Source organism: Canis aureus, chromosome 9 (assembly GCF_053574225.1).
Source record: "Canis aureus isolate CA01 chromosome 9, VMU_Caureus_v.1.0, whole genome shotgun sequence".
Taxonomy (NCBI): Eukaryota; Metazoa; Chordata; class Mammalia; order Carnivora; family Canidae; genus Canis; species Canis aureus.
Genome location: NC_135619.1, coordinates 77,293,082 through 77,312,842, shown reverse-complemented (window position 1 = coordinate 77,312,842; position 19,761 = coordinate 77,293,082). Strand labels below are relative to the sequence as shown.

Below are 19,761 nucleotides of genomic sequence, written 5' to 3'. Positions count from 1 at the left end.
CTGCCACACTGCTGAATTGCTGTATGAGTTCAATCAACCTTAGGGTGGAGTCTTTTGAGTTTTCTAGATACAGTGTCATGTCATCTGCGAAGACAGAGGTTTTGACTTCTTTTTTTCTTCTTTTTTTGGTTTTGACTTCTTGTTTTCCAATATGAATGACTTTTGTTTCTTTTTGTTGCCTTATTGCTGAGGCTAGGACTTCTAGTACTATGTTGAATAGCAGTGGTGAGAGTGCATATCCCTGTCTTGTTTCTGATCTTAGGAGAAAGCCTCCCATGCTTCCCCATTGAGAATGATATTTGCTGTGGGCTTTTCGTAGATGGCTTTTAAGATGCTGAGGAATGTTCCCTCTATCCCTATGCTCTGAAGAGTTTTGATCAGGAATGGATCCTGTATTTTGTCAAATGCTTTCTCTGTTTGTATTGAGAAGATCCTAGGGTTCTTGTCTTTTTTCTCTTGTTGATATGATCTATCATATCAATTGCTTTACATGTGTTGAACCAGCCTTGCATCCCAGGTATAAATCCCATTGGTCATGGTGAATAATTTTGTTAATATTTTGTTGTGTCCTATTGGCCAGTGTCTTGTTGAGAATTTTTGCATCTGCGTTCATCAGGGTTATTGGTCTATAATTCTCCATTTTGGTGGAGTCTTTGTCTCATTTTGGATTTAAGGTGATTCTGGCCTCATTAAAAGAGTTTGGAAGTATTCTGTCCCTTTCTATCTTCCAGAAAAGCTTTAGTAAATAGGTATGGCTTCTTCTTTAAATGTTTGATAGACTTCCCTGGGAAGCCATCTGAACCTGGATTTTTGTATCTTGGGAGGTTTTAGATGAGTGCTTCAATTTCCTCCTTGCTTATTTGCCTGTTCGTGTTTTCTATTTCTTTGCATTCCAGTTTTGCTTATTTGTGGTTTTCCAGAAAAGCATCCATTTCTTCTGGATTGCCTTATTTATTGGCATAGAAGTGGTCCTAATATCCTTTTAAAATCGTTTGTATTTCCTTCCTATTGTTTGTGAGCTATTGGGACATCATGAAGATAAAAAGCTATGCACAGCAAAATAGTCAACAAAACTCAAAGCCAACCTAAAGAATAGGAGAAGATATTTGTAAATGACTTATCAGGTGAAGGGCTAATATACAAGATCTTTAAAAAAAGTTATCTAGGTTAGTTGCTGGTATGAGGTGAGTTGAGAACCCTTACTCCTCCATGATCTATCTTGCCCCCAACATTGTATGTATGTTTGTATGTATGTATGTATGTATGTATGTATGTATGTATTATTTATTTATAGACAAAGTGACAAAATAGTTTGAGGGTAACAGATAGAAAATCTCAAGATTCTTCAATGAGCACAAAGCCTGACCATATGGTTGATCCCAGGAACTTGCATCATCGTTTCAGCAGAAATCAAGAATCAATGGTTAACTGAATGTTTCCCCATGGGCAACATCCTTGGGCCAATTTTTTAAAGAATGCATTTATTTATTCATGAGCAACACACAGAGACAGATACATAGGTAGAGGGAGGAGAAGCAGATTCCATGCAGCATGCCTGATGCTGGACTTGTCCCCAGTACTCAGATATCATGCCCTGAGCCAAAGACACACACTCAACCACTGAGGTACCCAGGTTTACAGCCGTAATATTTTAAACAAAGAATTTTTTCTTCCCTAAGAGACATACAGTTAGAGACAGAGACACAGGCAGAAGGAGGAGCAGGCTCCATGCAGGGAGCCGGGTGTGGGATTCGATCCTGGGACTCCACGGTCATGCCCTGGACCTAAGGCAGGCACCAAACTGCTGAACCATCCAGGGATCCCTACCAAGTCATTTTAAACCAGAATCAATACCTATTCTTCTGAAGCTATTCAAATAATAGAAATTGAAGGAAAACCTCCAGACTCATTCTCTGATGTCAGCATTACATTGACCCCCAAACTAAAGACCCAGTTACTAAGGGGAATTACAAACACTTATATTGATAAATATGGATGCAAAAGTCTTACCAAGTTCCTAACGCTAAGATCCAACACTACAAAAATACTAACCAGAGAGGAAAAGGATCTATAGTCTCAAATTTCTAGAACACTTATGAAAGAAATTGAGGAAGACACACATAGATTGAAAACATTCTATTCTCATGGATTAGTGTTATAAGTATTGATAAAATATCTATGCTACCAAGAGCAATCGACACATTCAATGAAAACCCTATCAAAATACCATGAACTTTGTTCTAGGAAATAGAAGAAACAATCCTAAAACTTGTAAGGAACCAAGAATGATCCTGATGAGACAAGACAATGTTGAAAACAACCCAAAGCAGAAGGTATCACAATTGTGGAGTTCAAAGTTGTGATCCTCAAGATGGTATAATTTTGGCAGTAAAAGAGGCACATAGGTCAATGGAATATAGCAGAGAATGCAGAAATGGAAACACAACTCTACGGTCATATTGTCTTTGACAAAGCACAAAAAAGAGTATCCACTGGAAAAGGACAATCTTTTCAACAGGTGAGGTTGTGAATATTGGACAGTCACAAGTAAAAAAATGAACCTGGGCCACATTCTTACAAGTGACACAGAGATAAAAATCAGAGTAAATGAAAGTCCTAATTGTGAAGCAGGAAACCATCAAAATCCTAGAGATTTCGTGACCTCAGGCACAACAGTTTCTTGCTACTCAAGTCTCTGAAGGGAAGGAAAACAAAACCAAAGATAAACTATATGGATTCCATCAAGGAAAGAGCAGTTGTACAGCTATGGAAACACTCAACATAATTTAAAGACAACCTATAAGATGGGAGAAGATATTTAAAAATTGATCATCAGATTCAGGCTGGTTTCCAAGATATACAGCACAATTATCAACCTAAACAAACACAAAATGAAAAACCCAATCATAAATGGGCAGAAGATATGAACAGACACCCTGTCCTGATATGAAATCGCACCTCACATTATATATTATGTAGCCCATGCACATGCACAATGAAATTCATTGTCTCCTGAAGGTCTGCCTTTTATAAACTCCATGAATAGACCAGACAATGAATCCAACAGAAAAGAGGGAAAAAAATTTCTGTCCCACTGGAAGGCCTACCAGAGAAATGGCAGAAAAATTAAATGTGAGGCAGGGAAAGATGACAGAGGACTAGGGGTCCTCAACTCAGCTGGCCCCATCAAATACCTAGATAAGTTACAAACCATCCTGAACACCTACAAATTTGACCTGAGATTTAAAGAGAGACTGGCCAGAACACTACAGAGAAAGGGTTTTCACTTCTAACAATGTAGGAAGGCAGAAATAATAAAATAAAAAAAAATCAACTAGGGGAGGAGCACCGTGATGAGCCCATGTAAGGCCCACAGCTAAAGCCTCCAGGACATGAAAGTCCAGCCCTGGAGAAACAGGAACATTATAAATCTGCCTTGTGTCTTCCCAGACAGAAAAGTGATTACCAGTAAAATTGGGCAAAATCGCAGGAGGGGCATTGGAGCATCCAGTTCCCAGTGTCACTAGTAGAGGAAGTGAGTCCAGGGGCAAGCACACCAAATGTGGGATCTCAGTAAAGGGCTGAAACGTGCACCCAGGAGGAATGTAAGGAATGTAAGGGAAGCCAGTCTGTCCAGGGGCTGGGGGTGGGATCTCCAGAGGGAGCTGTCTGTGTCCCACTGGCTTCAGGAACTTTGATCCCTGGGAGCACTATTCCAGCAGCCATGGCCCTGGATCCCAGGGCACAGAGTGGATACAGACCAGAATCCTGGACATCCCCTGGAAGAGATGGAGGTAGGGAGGGCACAGGACAGGGAGGACTCTCATGCCACTGGGGGCCCTGAAAGCTGTGAAGACCTGCACCCACAGGCCAGGCTGTGAGCATCTAGGCCAGTGCAAACTGGGAGACTGTGGTAGTTACTGAGGGGAGTTGATTCCAGTGTTCAAGAACTGGCTGCCACCATGTTGCTGTTCCTCCTTGTTTCACCTAGTGCCTGGGATAGAAGGGCTGCCAGGGAACAAAGGACTCACACGGTAAACAGCTCCCACTATGCCCAGCACCCAGCAAGGGTGAAAGGTGGGAAAATGAGTGGGAAACATCAGTGAGGTTGACCAAACATGAGAGTCTCCTAACTCTGGGAAAGAACAAGGGCTAATGGAAGGGGAAGTGAGCGGGTGGTTTCCGTGAATTGGTGATGGGCACTGACAGGAGAACTGATGGGATGAACATCGGGTGTTTGTTATAGGTCGGATTCAAACTTCAATAAAAATATATAATAAGGGCAGCCCTGATGTTTCAGAAGTTTATAGCTGCCTTCAGCTCAGGGTGTGATCCTGGAGACCTGGGATCAAGTTCCACATCAGGTTCCCTGCACGGACCCTGCTTCTCCGCTGATTGTGTCAGTGCTTCTCTCTCACTTTGTCTGTCATGAAAATAAATATATATATATATATATATATATATATATATATATATATATATATGTCATATATACATACATATATTATGTACATATATAATGCTGATAAAATAACATCTTATTGAAGAAGAAATGGGTCAATGAAGAAAAATGGAGGGAGGGGCAAGATGGAGGAAGAGTAGGGTCCCCAAATCACCTGTCCCCAACAAATTACTCAGATAACCTTCAAATCATCCTGAAAATCTATGAATTAGGCCTGAGATTTAAAGAGAGACCAGCTGGAATGCTTCAGTGAGAAGAGTTCGTGCTTCCATCAAGGTAGGAAGATGTGGAAAAAGAAACAAAGAAACAAAAGACATCCAAGGGGGAGGGGCCCCGCGAGGAGCCGGGCTAAGGCCGGGGCGAGAGCCCCCAGGACAGGAAAGCTCCATCCTGGAGAAGCAGGAGCGTCACCAATATTCCCGGGCTGAAAGGTGCCTCCAGGGAGTTAGAACAGGACCCCAGGACGGCGGGGATGCCCTTGGGCTCCCTAGGACACTAACAGACACTTGCTCACCCAGGAGAGTGCACCGAGCTCCCTAAGGGCTGCAGCGCACACGCATTGACCCGGGAGCAGATCGGAGGGGCTCGGGCAGCGGCTCTGCGCGGAGGGGGCTGCACAGCCCCAGGAGCAGCTTGGCGGCAGCGGCTCCGGTGGAGGAAGAGGCTCCGTACGAAGGGGGCTGCACGGCTCCAGGAGCAGCTTGGAGGGGCTTGGGCGGCGGCTCTGCAGAGAGGCGGCTGTGCAGCCGGAGTGCAAATCCAACAGCGCAGGCCCCAGAGCACAGGGCACCAGGACACAGCCCAGGACTCGGCCTCCCCCAGGACAGGCAGAGGCCAGGAGGGCCCAGGACAGCAAGGATGCTCCTGCCCCGAGCTGAGCAGAGCAGCGGCCCTGCCCCGGTGCCTCCAGGCCCCGCAGAAGGAGAGCTCCATAGTTACTGCGGGGCTGAATCCAGGTTTCCAGAGCTGGCTTCTGCCACTAGGGTCCCTCCTGGGGCCTCACGGGGTAAACAACCCCCACTGAGCCCTGCACCCGGCAGGGGGCAGAGCAGCTCCTCCAAGTGCTAACACCTGAAAATCAGCACAACAGGCCCCTCCCCCAGAAGACCAGCTAAACGGACAAGTTCCAGGGGAAGTCAAGGGACTTAAAGTATACAGAAACAGAAGATACTCCCCAGTGATTTTTTTATTTCTGATTGCTTCCCCCACATTTTTTCCCTTTCTATCTTTTTCTTTCTCTTTTTCTTCTCTTTTTTCCTTTTTTCTTCCTTTTTTCTTTTTTCTTTTTCTCTTTTCTTTACTTCTTTCTCTCCACTCTTTTTCTCCTTTTCCCAATACAACTTGTTTTTGGCCACTCTGCACTGAGAAAAATGACTAGAAGGAAAACCTCACCTCAAAAGAAAGAATAAGAAACAGTCCTCTCTCCCACAGTTACAAAATCTGGATTACAATTCAATGTCAGAAAGCCAATTCAGAAGCACTATTATACAGCTACTGGTGGCTCTAGAAAAAGGCATAAAGGACTCAAGAGATTTCATGACTGCAGAATTTAGATCCAATCAGGCAGAAATTAAAAATCAATTGAATGAGATGCAATCCAAACTAGAAGTCCTAACGACGAGGGTTAATGAGGTGGAAGAACGAGTGAGTATCATAGAAGACAAGTAGATGGCAAAGAGGGAAACTGAGGAAAAAAGAGACAGACAATTAAAAGACCAAGAAGACAGATTAGGGGAAATAAACGACAGCCTGAGGAAGGAAAACCTATGTTTAATTGGGGTTCCCGAGAGCGCCAAAAGGGACAGAGGGCCCGAATATGTATTTCAACAAATCATAGCTGAAAACTTTCCTAATCTGGGAAGAGAAACAGGCATTCAGATCCAGGAAATAGAGAGATCCCCCCCCCAAAAAAATCAATAAACACCATTCAACCCCTCGACATTTAATAGTTAAGCTGTAACTTCCAAAGATAAAGAGAAGATCCTTAAAGAATCAAGAGACAAGTAATCCCCGACTTTTATGGGGATGAATATTAGGGTAACAGCAGACCTCTCCACAGAGACCTGGCAGTCCAGAAAGGGCTGGCAGGATATATTCAGGGTCCTAAATGAGAAGACCATGCAACCAAGAATTCTTTATCCTTAAGGCTCTCATTCAAAATGGAAGGAGAGGTAAAGAGCTTCCAAGACAGGCAGGAACTGAAAGAATATGTGACCTCCAAACCAGCTCTGCAAGAAATTTAAGGGGGATTCTTAAAATTCACCTTTAAGAAGAAGTTCAGTGCAACAATCCACAAAAACAAGGACTGAATAGATATCATGATGACACTAAACTCATATCTGTCAATAGTAACTCTGAATGCGAATGGGCTTAATGAACCCATCAAAAGGTGCAGGGTTTCAGACTGGATAAAAAAGCAGGACCCATCTATTTGCTGTCTACAAGAGACTCATTTTAGACAGGACACCTACAACCTGAAAATAAAAGGTTGGAGAATCATTTACCATTCAAATGGTCCTCAAAAGAAAGCAGGGGTAGCCATCCTTATATCAGATAAACTAAAATTTACCCCGAAGACTGTAGTGAGAGATGAAGAGGGACACTATCTCATACTTGAAGGATCTATCCAACAAGAGGACTTAACAATCCTCAATATATATGCCCCGAATGTGGGAGCTGCCAAATATATCAAGCAATTAATAACCAAAGTTAAGGCAAACTTAGATAATAATACACTTATACTTGGTGACTTCAATCTAGCTCTTTCTACCCCCGATAGGTCTTCTAAGCACAATATCTCCAAAGAAACAAGAGCCTTAAAAGATACACTGGACCAGATGTATTTCACAGATATCTAAAGACCTTTACATCCAAACTCAACTGAATACTCATTCTTCTCAAGTGCACATGGAACTTTCTCCAGAATAGACCACATATTGGGTCACAAATCGGGTCTGAACGGATAACAAAAGATTGGGATCGTCCCCTGAATATTCTCAGACCATAATGCCTTGAAATTAGAACTAAATCACAACAAGAATTTTGGAAGGACCTCAAACACGTGGAGGTTAAGGACCATCCTGCTGAAAGATGAAAGGGTCAACCAGGAAATTAAGGAAGAATTAAAAAGATTCATGGAAACTAATGAGAATGAAGATACAACCGTTCAAAATCTTTGGGATGCAACAAAAGCAGTCCTGGCGGGGAAATACTTCGCAATACAAGCATCCATTCAAAAACTGGAAAGAACTCAAATACAAAAGCTAACCTTACACCTAATGGAGCTAGAGAAGAAACAGTAGATGGACCCTACACCCAGCAGAAGAGAGTTAATTAAGATTCGACCAGAACTCAACGAAATCAAGACCAGAAGAACTGTGGAACAGATCAACAGAACCAGAAGTTGGTTCTTTGAAAGAATTAATAAGATAGATAAACCATTAGCCAACCTTATTAAAAAAAAGAGATAGAAGACTCAAATTAATAAAATCATGAATGAGAAAGGAGAGATCACTACCAACACCAAGGAAATACAAACGATTTTAAAAACATATTATGAGCAGCTATACGCCAATAAATTAGGCAATGTAGAAGAAATGGACACATTCCTGGAAAGCCACAAACCTCCAAAACTGGAACAGGAAGAAATAGAAAACATGAATAGGCCAAAAACCAGGGAGGAAATTGAATGAGTCATCAAAAACCTCCTAAGACACAAGAATCCAGGGTCAGATGGCTTCCCAGGTGAATTCTATGAAACGTTTAAAGAAGAAACCATACCTACTCTACTAAAACTGTTTGGAAAGATAGAAAGAGATGGAGTACTTCCAAATTCATTCTATGAGGCCAGCATCACCTTAATTCCAAAACCAGACAAAGACCCCACCAAAAAGGAGAATTACAGACCAATATCCCTGATGAACATGGATGCAAAAATTCTCTACAAGATACTAGCCAATAGGATCCAACAGCACATTAAGAAAATTATTCACCACGACCAAGTAGGATTTATCCCCGGGACACAAGGCTGGTTCAACACTCGTAAAACAATCAATGTGATTCATCATATCAGCAAGAGAAATACCCAGAACCATATGATCCTCTAATTCGATGCAGAGAAAGCATTTGACAAAATACAGCACCCATTCCTGATCAAAACTCTTCAGAGTGTAGGGATAGAGGGAACTTTCCTTGACATCTTAAAAGCCATCTATGAAAAGCCCACAGCAAATATCATTCTCAGTGGGGAAGCACTGGGAGCCTTTCCCCTAAGATCAGGAACAAGACAGGGATGTCCACTCTCACCACTGCTATTCAACATAGTAGTGGAAGTCCTAGCCTCAGCAATCAGACAAGAAAAATACATTAAACGCATTCAAATTGGCATGGAAGAAGTCAAACTCTCCCTCTTCGCCGATGACATGATACTCTACATAGAAAACCCAAAAGTCTCCACCCCAAGATTGCTAGAACTCATACAGCAATTTCGTTGCCTGGCAGGATAAAAATCAATGCCCAGAAATCACTGGCATTTCTATACACTAACAATGAGACTGAAGAAAGAGAAATTAAGGAGTCAGTCACATTTACAATTGCACCCAAAAGCATAAGATACCTAGGAATAAACCTAACCAAAGATGTAAAGGATCTATACCCTAAAAACTATAGAACACTTCTGAAAGAAATTGAGGAAGACACAAAGAGATGGAAAAATATTCCATGCTCATGGATTGGCAGAATTAATATTGTGAAAATGTCAATGTTACCCAGGGCAATGTACACGTTTAATGCAATCCCTATCAAAATACCATGGACTTTCCTCAGAGAGTTAGAACAAATTATTTTAAGATTTGTGTGGAATCAGAAAAGACCCCGAATAGCCAGGGGAATTTTAAAAAAGAAAACCATATCTGGGGGCATCACAATGCCAGATTTCAGGTTGTACTACAAAGCTGTGGTCATCAAGACAGTGTGGTACTGGCACAAAAACAGACACATAGATCAATGGAACAGAATAGAGAACTCAGAATTGGACCCTGAACTTTATGGTCAACTAATATTCAATAAAGGAGGAAATACTATCCATTGGAAGAAAGAGAGTCTCTTCAATAAATGGTGCTGGCAAAATTGGACATCCACATGCAGAAGAATACCCACCATTTGCTTCAACATGGATGGACTGGAGGGTATTATGCTGAGTGAAGTAAGTCAATCAGAGAAGGACAAACATTATATGTTCTCATTCATTTGGGGAATATAAGTAATAGTGAAAGAGAATATAAAGGAAGGGAGAAGATATGTGTGGGAAATATCAGAAATGGAGACAGAACATAAAGACTCATAACTCTGGGAAAAAAACTAGGGGTGGTTGAAGCTGAGGAGGGTGGGGGGTGGGGATGAATGGGTGATGAGCACTGAGGGGGGCACTTGACGGGATGAGCCCAGGGTGTTATTCTGTATGTTCGATAATTGAACACCCATAAAAAATTAATTTATTAAAAAAAATTGAAACAGTTCAAGGATAACCCAGAGTCTCAGGTGGAAACTGTCCTCTCCCCAAGGTCACTAGCAGGTTCTGAAGGTCACAAGTATGCTATGTGCACACAGATACCAGAGGCTTCTACTGGATCCATGAGTCTCCCCAGGGCGAGGACCTGGATTGGAGGACTTTCCACTTGCAGGGAATAACTCATGGATCCTTAGGGTGCTGACGTCAGCTCACTGTGTGTGACCTCTACCATCCCCATGTTTGAACCCAATGCCCATGTGATGGGAGGATGAGGTAGGGCCTTAGGGGAGCACTTAGGTCAAGAGGTGCAGCCTTATGATGGGATCAGTGGGAGTTCTCTGTTTTTCTTGTATTTTTACATCTGTGTCCTTCCTGAGATTAGGGAACTTTTCAGTTATTAATCAAATAATTTTTTTCCTGCCTCTTCATCTAATGGGACTCCTATCATAAGAATATTATGACATCATGATTAACTGAGTTCCCCATGTCTGTCATTGTTGTCTTTACCTTTATTTCCTCTTCTTTTCAGTCATTATTTTCAATAATTTTATCTTGTCTAAACTGACTCACTCCTGTGATTTATTCAACCGGATTTTTATAGCCTTCACTGGGAATTAAACATTGGTTATAGAATTTTTAATGTGGCCTGATGCGATTTTGCTTCATTCATCTAGAATAATAGGAATGTCTATTGTCCTCTCTCCATTTTTTCAAGCCCACCTAGTATTCTTTTATTTTAATATATTTTTTCTTTATTTATTTATGATAGTCACACAGAGAGAGAGAGAGAGGCAGAGACACAGTTAGAGGGAGAAGCAGGCTCCATGCACCGGGAGCCCAACGTGGGACTCGATCCCGGGTCTCCAGGATCGCGCCCTGGGCCAAAGGCAGGCGCCAAACCACTACACCACCCAGGGATCCCCCCACCTAGTATTCTTTAAATCACTGTTTCAATTCCACTTTAGGGATGCTTGGATGGCTCAGTGGTTGGGCATCTGACTTTGACTCAGGGTGTCATCCAGTAGTGGGATCGAGGCTGCTTCAGGGTTCCTGCTTGGAGCCTGCTTCTCCTTCTGCCTGTGTCTCTGCTTCTCTGTCTCTTAATCTTTCATGAATAAATAAATAAAATATTTAACAAAATAAATAAATTCCACAATGGAGCATTTATTTATTTCTCTAATGATTAAACCTGAACTAAGAGATGGAATGCTTTATATTTTCTGTGTTAAATTTATCTATCATTTCATTATTCCCTGTTTTTTTTTTTCTGGCAAAATGAGTCTTTTGGAGAGATAGCAGAGGAATCACAATTAGCGACATGCACAGTATAGTGAAGAAAGTTTGAAGAGACAAAAAGAAGGTCAGCTTTAATAAGGTCTTAGGAGGAAATAAGGAAATGTTATTTTTAAAAAAATAGTTCATTGAAAAAGGACAAGTGTTTCAAATTCTGTTTGTTTCTCATTGGCTGATAGCAGTGCTTAGTGAGCAGTTGCTGAGACAGGGAGGAATTTCCATCTTTTTCTTTTTTGTAAATATATTTTTTGGTGCTTAATTTGCCAGCATATAGCATAACACCCATTGCTCTATCACGCCAAGTGCCCCCTCGTTGTTCTACACTCAGACACCCCATCCACACTCCCACCTCCCCTTCCACTACTGCTTGTTCATTTCATTGAGTTAGCAGTCGCTAATGTTCTGTCTCCCTCTGATTTTTCTCATCCATTTTCATTTCTTTCTCCTATCATCCCTTTCATTATTTTTTATATTCACCTTCTGAATGAAACCATATGATGGTTGTCCTTCGGTTGACTTATTTCAGTCAGCATAATACCCTCCAGTTCCATCCACGTGAAAGCAAATGGTGGGTATTCCTCATTTCCAATGGCTGAGTAATGTTCCATTGTATACATAAACCACATCTCCTTTATCCGTTCATCTGTCGATGGACACTGAGGCTCCTTCCACAGTCTGGCTATTGTGGACATTGCTGCGATGAATATCAAGGTGCAGGTGTCCCGGTGTTTCACTGCATCTGTATCTTTGGGATAATTCCCCAGCAGTGCGATTGCTGAGTCATAGGGCATATCTGTTTTTAACTCTTTGAGGAACCTCCACACAGTTTTCAGGAGGGGCTGCACAGGTTCACATTCCCACCAACAGTGCAGGAGGATTCCCCTTTCTCCACAAGCTCTCCAACATTTGTTGTTTCCTGCCTTGTTAATTTCCCCCATTCTCACTGGTGTGAGGTGGCATCTCATTGTGGTTTTGATTTGTATTTCCCTGACGCCAGGTGATGCGGAGCATTTCCTCATGTGCATGTTGGCCATGTCCATGTCTTCCTCTGTGAGATTTCTGTTCATGTCTTTTGCTCATTTCATGATTGGATTGTTTGTTTCTTTGGTGTTGAGTTTGCTAAGTTCTTTATAGATCTTGGATGCTAGCACATGTTCGGATATGTCAATTGCAAATATATTCTCCCATTCTCTAATTTGTACTTTAGTTTTGTTTATGGTATCTTTTGCTGTGCAAAAGCTTCTTATCTTGATGAAGTCTCAATAGTTAACTTTTGCTTTTGTTTCTCTTGCCTTCATGGATGAAACTTGCAAGAAGTTGCTGAGGCCAAGTTTGAGAAGGGTGTTGCCTGTGTTCTCCTCTAGGATTTTGATGGAATCCTGTCTCACATTTAGATCTTTCATCCATTTCGAGTTTACCTTTGTGTATGGTGTAAGAGAATGGACTAGTTTCATTCTTCTGCATGTGGCTGTCCATTATTCCCAGCACCATTTTTTTAAAATTTTTATTTATTTATGATAGTCACACACACAGAGAGAGAGGCAGAGACACAGGCAGAGAGAGAAGCAGGCTCCATGCACCGGGAGCCCGACATGAGACCCGATCCCGGGTCTCCAGGATCGCGCCCTGGGCCAAAGGCAGGCGCCAAACCGCTGCGCCACCCAGGGATCCCCCCAGCACCATTTATTAAAGAGACTGTCTTTTTTCCAGTGTCTTGTCTTTCCTGTTTTGTCGAATATTAGTTGATCATAGAGTTGAGGGTCCACTTCTGGATTCTCTATTCTGCTCCATTAATCTATGTGTCTGTTTTTTTGCCAGTACCACATTGTCTTGATGACCACAGCTTTGTGGTAAACCCTGAAATCTTGCATTGTGATGCCCCCAGCTATGGTTTTCTTTTTTAGTATTTCCATGGCTATTCTGGGTCTTTTCTGATTCCACATCAATCTTAAGATGATTTATTTCTACTCTATAAAGAAAGTCCATGGTATTTTGATAGGGATTGCATTAAATGTGTAAAATCGCTGGGTGACATTGACATTTTCATGATACTAATTCTTCCAATCAATGAGCAAGTTATATGTTTCCATTTCTTTATGTCTTCCTCAATTTCTTTCAGAAGTCTTCTGTAGTTCTTAGGTTATAGATCCTTTACCTCTTTGGTTAGGTTTATTCCTAGGTATCTGATGCTTTTGAGTGCAATTGTAAATGGGATTAACTCCTTAATTTCTCTTTCTTCAGTCTCATTGTTAGTGTATAGAAGTGCCACTGATGGGATCCCTGGGTGGCGCAGCGGTTTGGCGCCTGCCTTTGGCCCAGGGTGCGATCCTGGAGACCCGGGATCGAATCCCACGTCAGGCTCCCGGTGCATGGAGCCTGCTTCTCTCTCTGCCTGTGTCTCTGCCTCTCTCTCTCTCACTGTGTGCCTATCATAAATAAATAAAAAATTAAAAAAAAATTTAGAAGTGCCACTGATTTATGGGTATTGATTTTGTATCCTGCCACACTGTCAAAACAATGTATGAGTTCTAGCAATCTTAGGATGGAGTCTTTTGAGTTTTCTACGTATAGTATCATGTCATATATGATGAGGGAGAATTTGAAGTCTTCTTTGCCAATATGAATGCCTTTTATTTCTTTTTGTTGACAGATTGCTGAGGCAAGGACTTCAATTACTATGTTGAATAGTCGTGGTGTCAGTGGTCATCCCTGTCTTGTTCCCAATCTTAGGGAGAAGGCTCCCAGTGTTTCCTCATTCAGAATATTTGCTGTGGGCCTTCTGTAGATGGCTTTTAAGATGCTGAGGAATGTCCCTCTATCCCTACAGTCTGAAGAGTTATGACCAGGAATGGATGCTGTATTTTGTCAAATGCTTTCATGCACCTTTTTAGAGGATCACATGGTTCTCTTGTTGATATGATGTGTCCCATTGATTGCTTTACAAGTGTTGAACCAGGCTTTCATCCCAGGGAAAAATCCCACTTGTTCATGGTGAATAATCTTCTTAATGTACTGTTGGATCCTATTGGCTAGTACATTGGTGACAATTTTTGCATCTGTGTTCATCAGGGATATTGGTATATAATTCTCCTTTTTGGTGAGGTCTTTGTCTGGTTTTAGAATTAAGGTGATGCTGGCCTCATAGAATGAGTTTGGAAGTTTTCCATCTCTTTCTATCTTTCCGAACAGCTTAGAAGAATAGTTATGGTTTCTTCTTTAAATGTTTGTTAGACTTCCCTGAGAAGCCATCTGGCCCTGAACTTTTATGTTTTGGGAGATTTTTGATGACTGCTTCAATTTCCTCCCTGGTTATCAGCCCATTCAAGTATTCTATTTCTTCCTCTTCCAGTTTTGGTAGTTTGTGGTTTTCCAGAAATGTGTCCATTTCTTCTAGGTTACCTAATTTATTGGTTTATATCTGCTCATAATAAGTTTTTAAGATCATTTTTATTTCCTTGGTATCGGTGGTGATCTCTCTTTCTCACTGAGGATTTTATTAATTTGAGTCTTTTCTCTCTTCTTGTAATAATGGTGGCTAACGGTTTTTTTATCTTAAAAATTCTATCAAAGAATGAACTCCTGGTTTTGCTGATCTGTTCCACAGTACTTCTGTGTCTATTACATTGAATCTCATGCCGAATTCGTAGGCTTTCAGGATTATTTGATAGTTATCTAGGTAAGTTGATGAGGACAGGTGACTTAGGGACCCTAATTTTCCTCCATCTTGCCCCACCTTCCATGACATATTCTAAGCACAACATCTCCAAAGAAACAAGAGCTTTTAATTATACACTGGACCAGATGGATATCACAGACATTTACAGAATTTCAAATCTGAACACAACTGAATACACTTTCTTCTCAAGTGCACATGGAACTTTCTCCAGAATGGACCACATACTTGGTCACATATCAAGTCTTTTTTTTTTAATTTTTATTTATTTATGATAGTCACACGGGGGGGGGGGGCAGAGACACAGGCAGAGGGAGAAGCAGGCTCCATGCACCGGGAGCCCGACGTGGGATTTGATCCCGGGTCTCCAGGATTGCGCCCTGGGCCAAAGGCAGGCGCCAAACCGCTGCGCCACCCAGGGATCCCGGTCACATATCAAGTCTTAACCAATACTGAAGTTTGGGATTGCCCTATATATTTTTAAACAATAATGCTTTGAAACTAAAACTAAATCACAAGAAGAAATTTGCAAGAAGTTACTATGGCCAAGTTCAAAAAGGGTGTTGCCTGTGTTCTCTTCTAGGATTTGATGGAATCTTGTCTTTTGCAAGATACACCCACGAAGGCAAAAGAAACAAAAGCAAAAATTAACCATTGGGACTTCATCAAGATAAGAAACTTTTGCACAGCCAAGGATACAGTCAACAAAACTAAAAGACAATCTACAGAATGGGAGAAGATATTTGCAAATGACGTATCAGATAAAGGGCTAGTTTCCAAGATCGATAAAGAACTTATTAAACTCAACATCAAAGAAACAAACAATCCAATCATGAAATGGGCAAAAGACATGAAGAGAAATCTCACAGAGGAAGACATAGACATGGCCAACTAGCACAGGAGGAAGTGCTCTACATCACTTGCCATCAGGGAAATACAAATCAAAACCACAATGAGATGCCACCTCACACCAGTAAGAATGGGGAAAATTAACAAAGCAGGAAACAACAAATGTTGGAGACGATGCAGATAAAAGGGAACCCTCTTACACTGTTGGTGGGAATGTGAACTGGTGCAGCCACTCTGGAAAACTGTGTGGAGGTTCCTCAAAGAGTTTAAAATAGATCTGCCCTATGACCCAGCAATTGCACTTTTGGGGATTTACCCCAAAGATACAGATGCAGTGAAATGTCAGACACCTGTACCCTGATGTTTATAGCAACAATGTCCACAATAGCCAAACTGTGGAAGGAGCCTCAATGTCCATCGAAAGATGAATGGATAAAGATGTGGTTTATGTAACAATGGAATATTACTCAGCTATTAGAAATGGAGCTAATATTACTCAGCTATTAGAAATTACTCAGCTATTCGAGATGGATGGAACTGGAGGGTATTATGCTGAGAGAAATAAGTCAATCAGAGAAGGACAAACATTATATGTTCTCATTCATTTGGGGAATATAAATAATAGTGAAAGGGAATATAAGAGAAGGGAGAAGAAATGTTTGGGAAATATCAGAAAGGGAGACAGAACATAAAGACTCCTAACTCTGGGAAACTAACTAGGGGAGGTGGAAGGGAAGGAGGGCGGGGGGTGGGGGTGAATGGTTGACGGGCACTGAGGGGGGCATTGACGTGATGGGCACTGGATGTTATCCTGTATGTTGGTAATTGAATACGAATAAAAAATAAATTTATTATTAAAATAAATAAATAAATAAATAAATAATAAATTCAAGAAAAATATAACCATAAAAATAAAAAGATAAAAAAATTTTAAAAAGGATTGAAGAATACCCACCATTTGCTTCGACATGGATGGAATGGGAGTGTATTATACAGAGTGAAGTAAGTCAATTGGAGATGGATATACATAATATGGTCTTATTCATTTGGGGAATATAAATATAGTGAATGGGAATAAAGGGGAAAGGAGAGAAAATGAGTGAAAATATCAGTGAAGTTGACAAAGTATGAGAGACACCAAACTCTGGGAAACGAACAAGGTTTTGTGGAAGTGGAGATGGGTAGGGTGTTGGGGTTACTGAGTGACAGGCACTGAGGGAGGCACTTGACGTGATGAGCACTGGGTGTTATGCTATATGCTGGCATATTGAATTCCAATAAAAATATATATACAAAAAAGAGAACTACATAAAAGAAATGAAAAACTCGTAATATGAAAGAAAATATTTTGCTTTCCTAAGACGGTGTTTTAATAGATTCAATGAGTAAAGACCTCACATAAAAACTGGAAGAAATAACTTATGAGATCAGAAAAAAAATCAGTGTATAAAATCATCAACAAAATAAAGATATCTTTCTAGAAACTAACAACAAATTACCTATACAAAATTAACAAAATAATCCTCTTTACATTGGTATCCAAAATACGTATTTAGGATTAGAATTTACAAAGAAGATAAAATACTCTACAGAAAATGAGCTAAATTGATGAATGTCTTTTGAAACTACACCCAGAAATGCAGATATAACTCTGCTAACACATTAGAACTTCATATAGTCATAGTGCCATCTACACAAATTGCTAGAGAATTGTGGTGAAACACTTGTGTTGAATTCTAAAGTCTCAAATGTAAGTCTGGAGCTGGTTATATACACAGAGGACATGCAAATAGGACCCTCCTTCCACTAATTAAACCAGGCCAGCCCCGATCCTGCACCTGGGAGAGGAGCACCAGCCCCAGTATCCCCAGGTGACCCCCTTCAGGGATCAGGAGAGAACTGAGAAAACTCACCATGGAGTCTGTGCTCAGCTGGGTTTTCCATGTCACTATTTTAAAAGGTAATCCATGGAGGACCAGAGACCTTGAGTATGTGAGTGGAGGTGAGTGAGAGAAACAGGGGATGTGGGACAGTTTCTTGACCAGGATGTCTTGTATCTGCAGGTGTCCAGTGTGAGGTGCAGCTGGTGGAGTCTGGGGGAGACCTTGTGAAACCTGAGGGGTCCCTGAGACTTTCCTGTGTGGTCTCTGGCTTCACCTTCAGTAGCTACGACATGAGCTGGGTCAGCCAGGCTCCAGGGAAGGGGCTGCAGTGGGTCGCATACATTAGCAGTGATGGAAGGAGCACAAGTTACGCAGACGCTGTGAAGGGCCGATTCACCATCTCCAGAGACAATGCCAAGAACACGCTGTATCTGCAGATGAACAGCCTGAGAACCGAGGACACAGCCGTGTATTACTGTGCGAAGGACACAGTGAGGCGACCTCAGTGTGAGCCCAGACACAAAACTCCCTGTAGAATGGGATCGGGACCACCAGGCGGTGAGCACTACTCACCACTTCTTTTTTGAAGGCCCAGGAGCAGGTGCAGCTGGAAGTCTGGGCTGGTTTCCTGTCAGGGTCTGGGCTTCCCCTCCAAGGAACAGTGTCCCCCAGGGAATCTCTCTGGGCACAGGATTCTGTGCCCACGTATTCAGTCTCTAACTTACAAACTTTGTTGTCATAGAAAGAGAAATAGAGTAATATCCAGAAATGACTGTGTCTCTTCCTTTGCTTAATCTTTAATCAGTTTCTGATTTGGAAGCTTTGTTGGTTTAGCCAACTGCTATACTTATATGCTCAAGGACAGATTTGCTTTAACTTTTTTATTTCTGTCCCTAAATACCACCTTATTACATGGATCTCCATGAACCACAACTTCTCCTTTATACAGTCCCAGCTGTATACATCTAACATGAGAGATCCAACCAAACCAGTGTGCATGTTTTTTAAAAACAGCAGAAAATTCATGCTGCTCATGACCCTACAAAGGGCTCAAAAATGAAAAGGCGAGAAGATTGACTGCAGGTGTGACCTCAGTCTTGCACCACACTGATAGATTCAATATCAGCATCAACATGGGAAAGCAAGGGTCGCCAAGAAGTACGTTGTGGGGATGTATAGTTGGAAGACCCCCACACACACACACAGAGAGACACGAGAGTACAAACCTTTATCACCTTCATCATCATGTGTGTTAAGAGCCAGGTAGGCCCCTAGCAAGTTATAAATGCTTGGATTTGGGAAGGACACTGGCTCAGGTTGTGTGTTGTGCATCAGTGGTGGGGACAAGGTCCTGCTCCAGGAGGTGCTTGTGTGGAGTCAGTGTCCCCCCTGCACCAAAGGAGGAAATTTAACAGTTCCTGTGGGATTTCCCATGGGGGGACAGGAGGAGGAGAGGGAGGACTGGTGATCACAGGAGTTAGCAGATGACACCAAAAGATACCATGTGATGAGAAATTCAACTAAACTATTATGAAAACCGAGAGAACAAAAGTGGAGGAGGACCTTCCACCTTCAGGGAATAACTCATGGATATCAGCTCACTGTGTGTGACCTCTACCATCCCCACGATCCAACCTAATGTCCATGTGATGGGAGGAGGAAGTGGGGTGTTAAGGGAGCATTTAGGTCAGGAGGTGCAGCCTCATGGTGGGATCAGGGCCCTTATACACCAGGACTGGGGAAGATCTGAGCCCCCAGCCCATGTGAAGTGACAGGAAAGTACAGGCTAGGACCTGTGTGCTCCCCAGACACCACATCTCCCTGCACCTGGACCTTAAACTTCCCAGACTCCAGAACCATTAGAATGAGTGTGTTGTTTAACCCACCCGGACTGAGAATGTGGTGATATCACCCAGACACACTAAAACAGGGTCTCTCCTCTTTTTTGTCCTTTCCAACCTGGTCCCAAGAGAAGAGTCAGGTTATGACAAAACAGAGCAGGAAACCCACACCTGGACTCACTGTCCTCAGCCACCATCCATGCCTCTGTGCTTAGTTCACAGGGCATCACGTTGGTGCCACACATTCTTCC

General features: G+C 41.9%; 1 pseudogene across 1 annotated transcript; it reads left to right on the top strand.

Moving 5' to 3' along the window:
* Nucleotides 1–17,626: 17,626 nt before the first annotated feature.
* Nucleotides 17,627–18,256, top strand: LOC144319970 (immunoglobulin heavy variable 3-23 pseudogene; annotated as a pseudogene). Its single transcript, XR_013385585.1, has 2 exons — nucleotides 17,627–17,746; nucleotides 17,850–18,256. The product of XR_013385585.1 is annotated as an immunoglobulin heavy variable 3-23 pseudogene (transcript).
* Nucleotides 18,257–19,761: the final 1,505 nt, after the last annotated feature.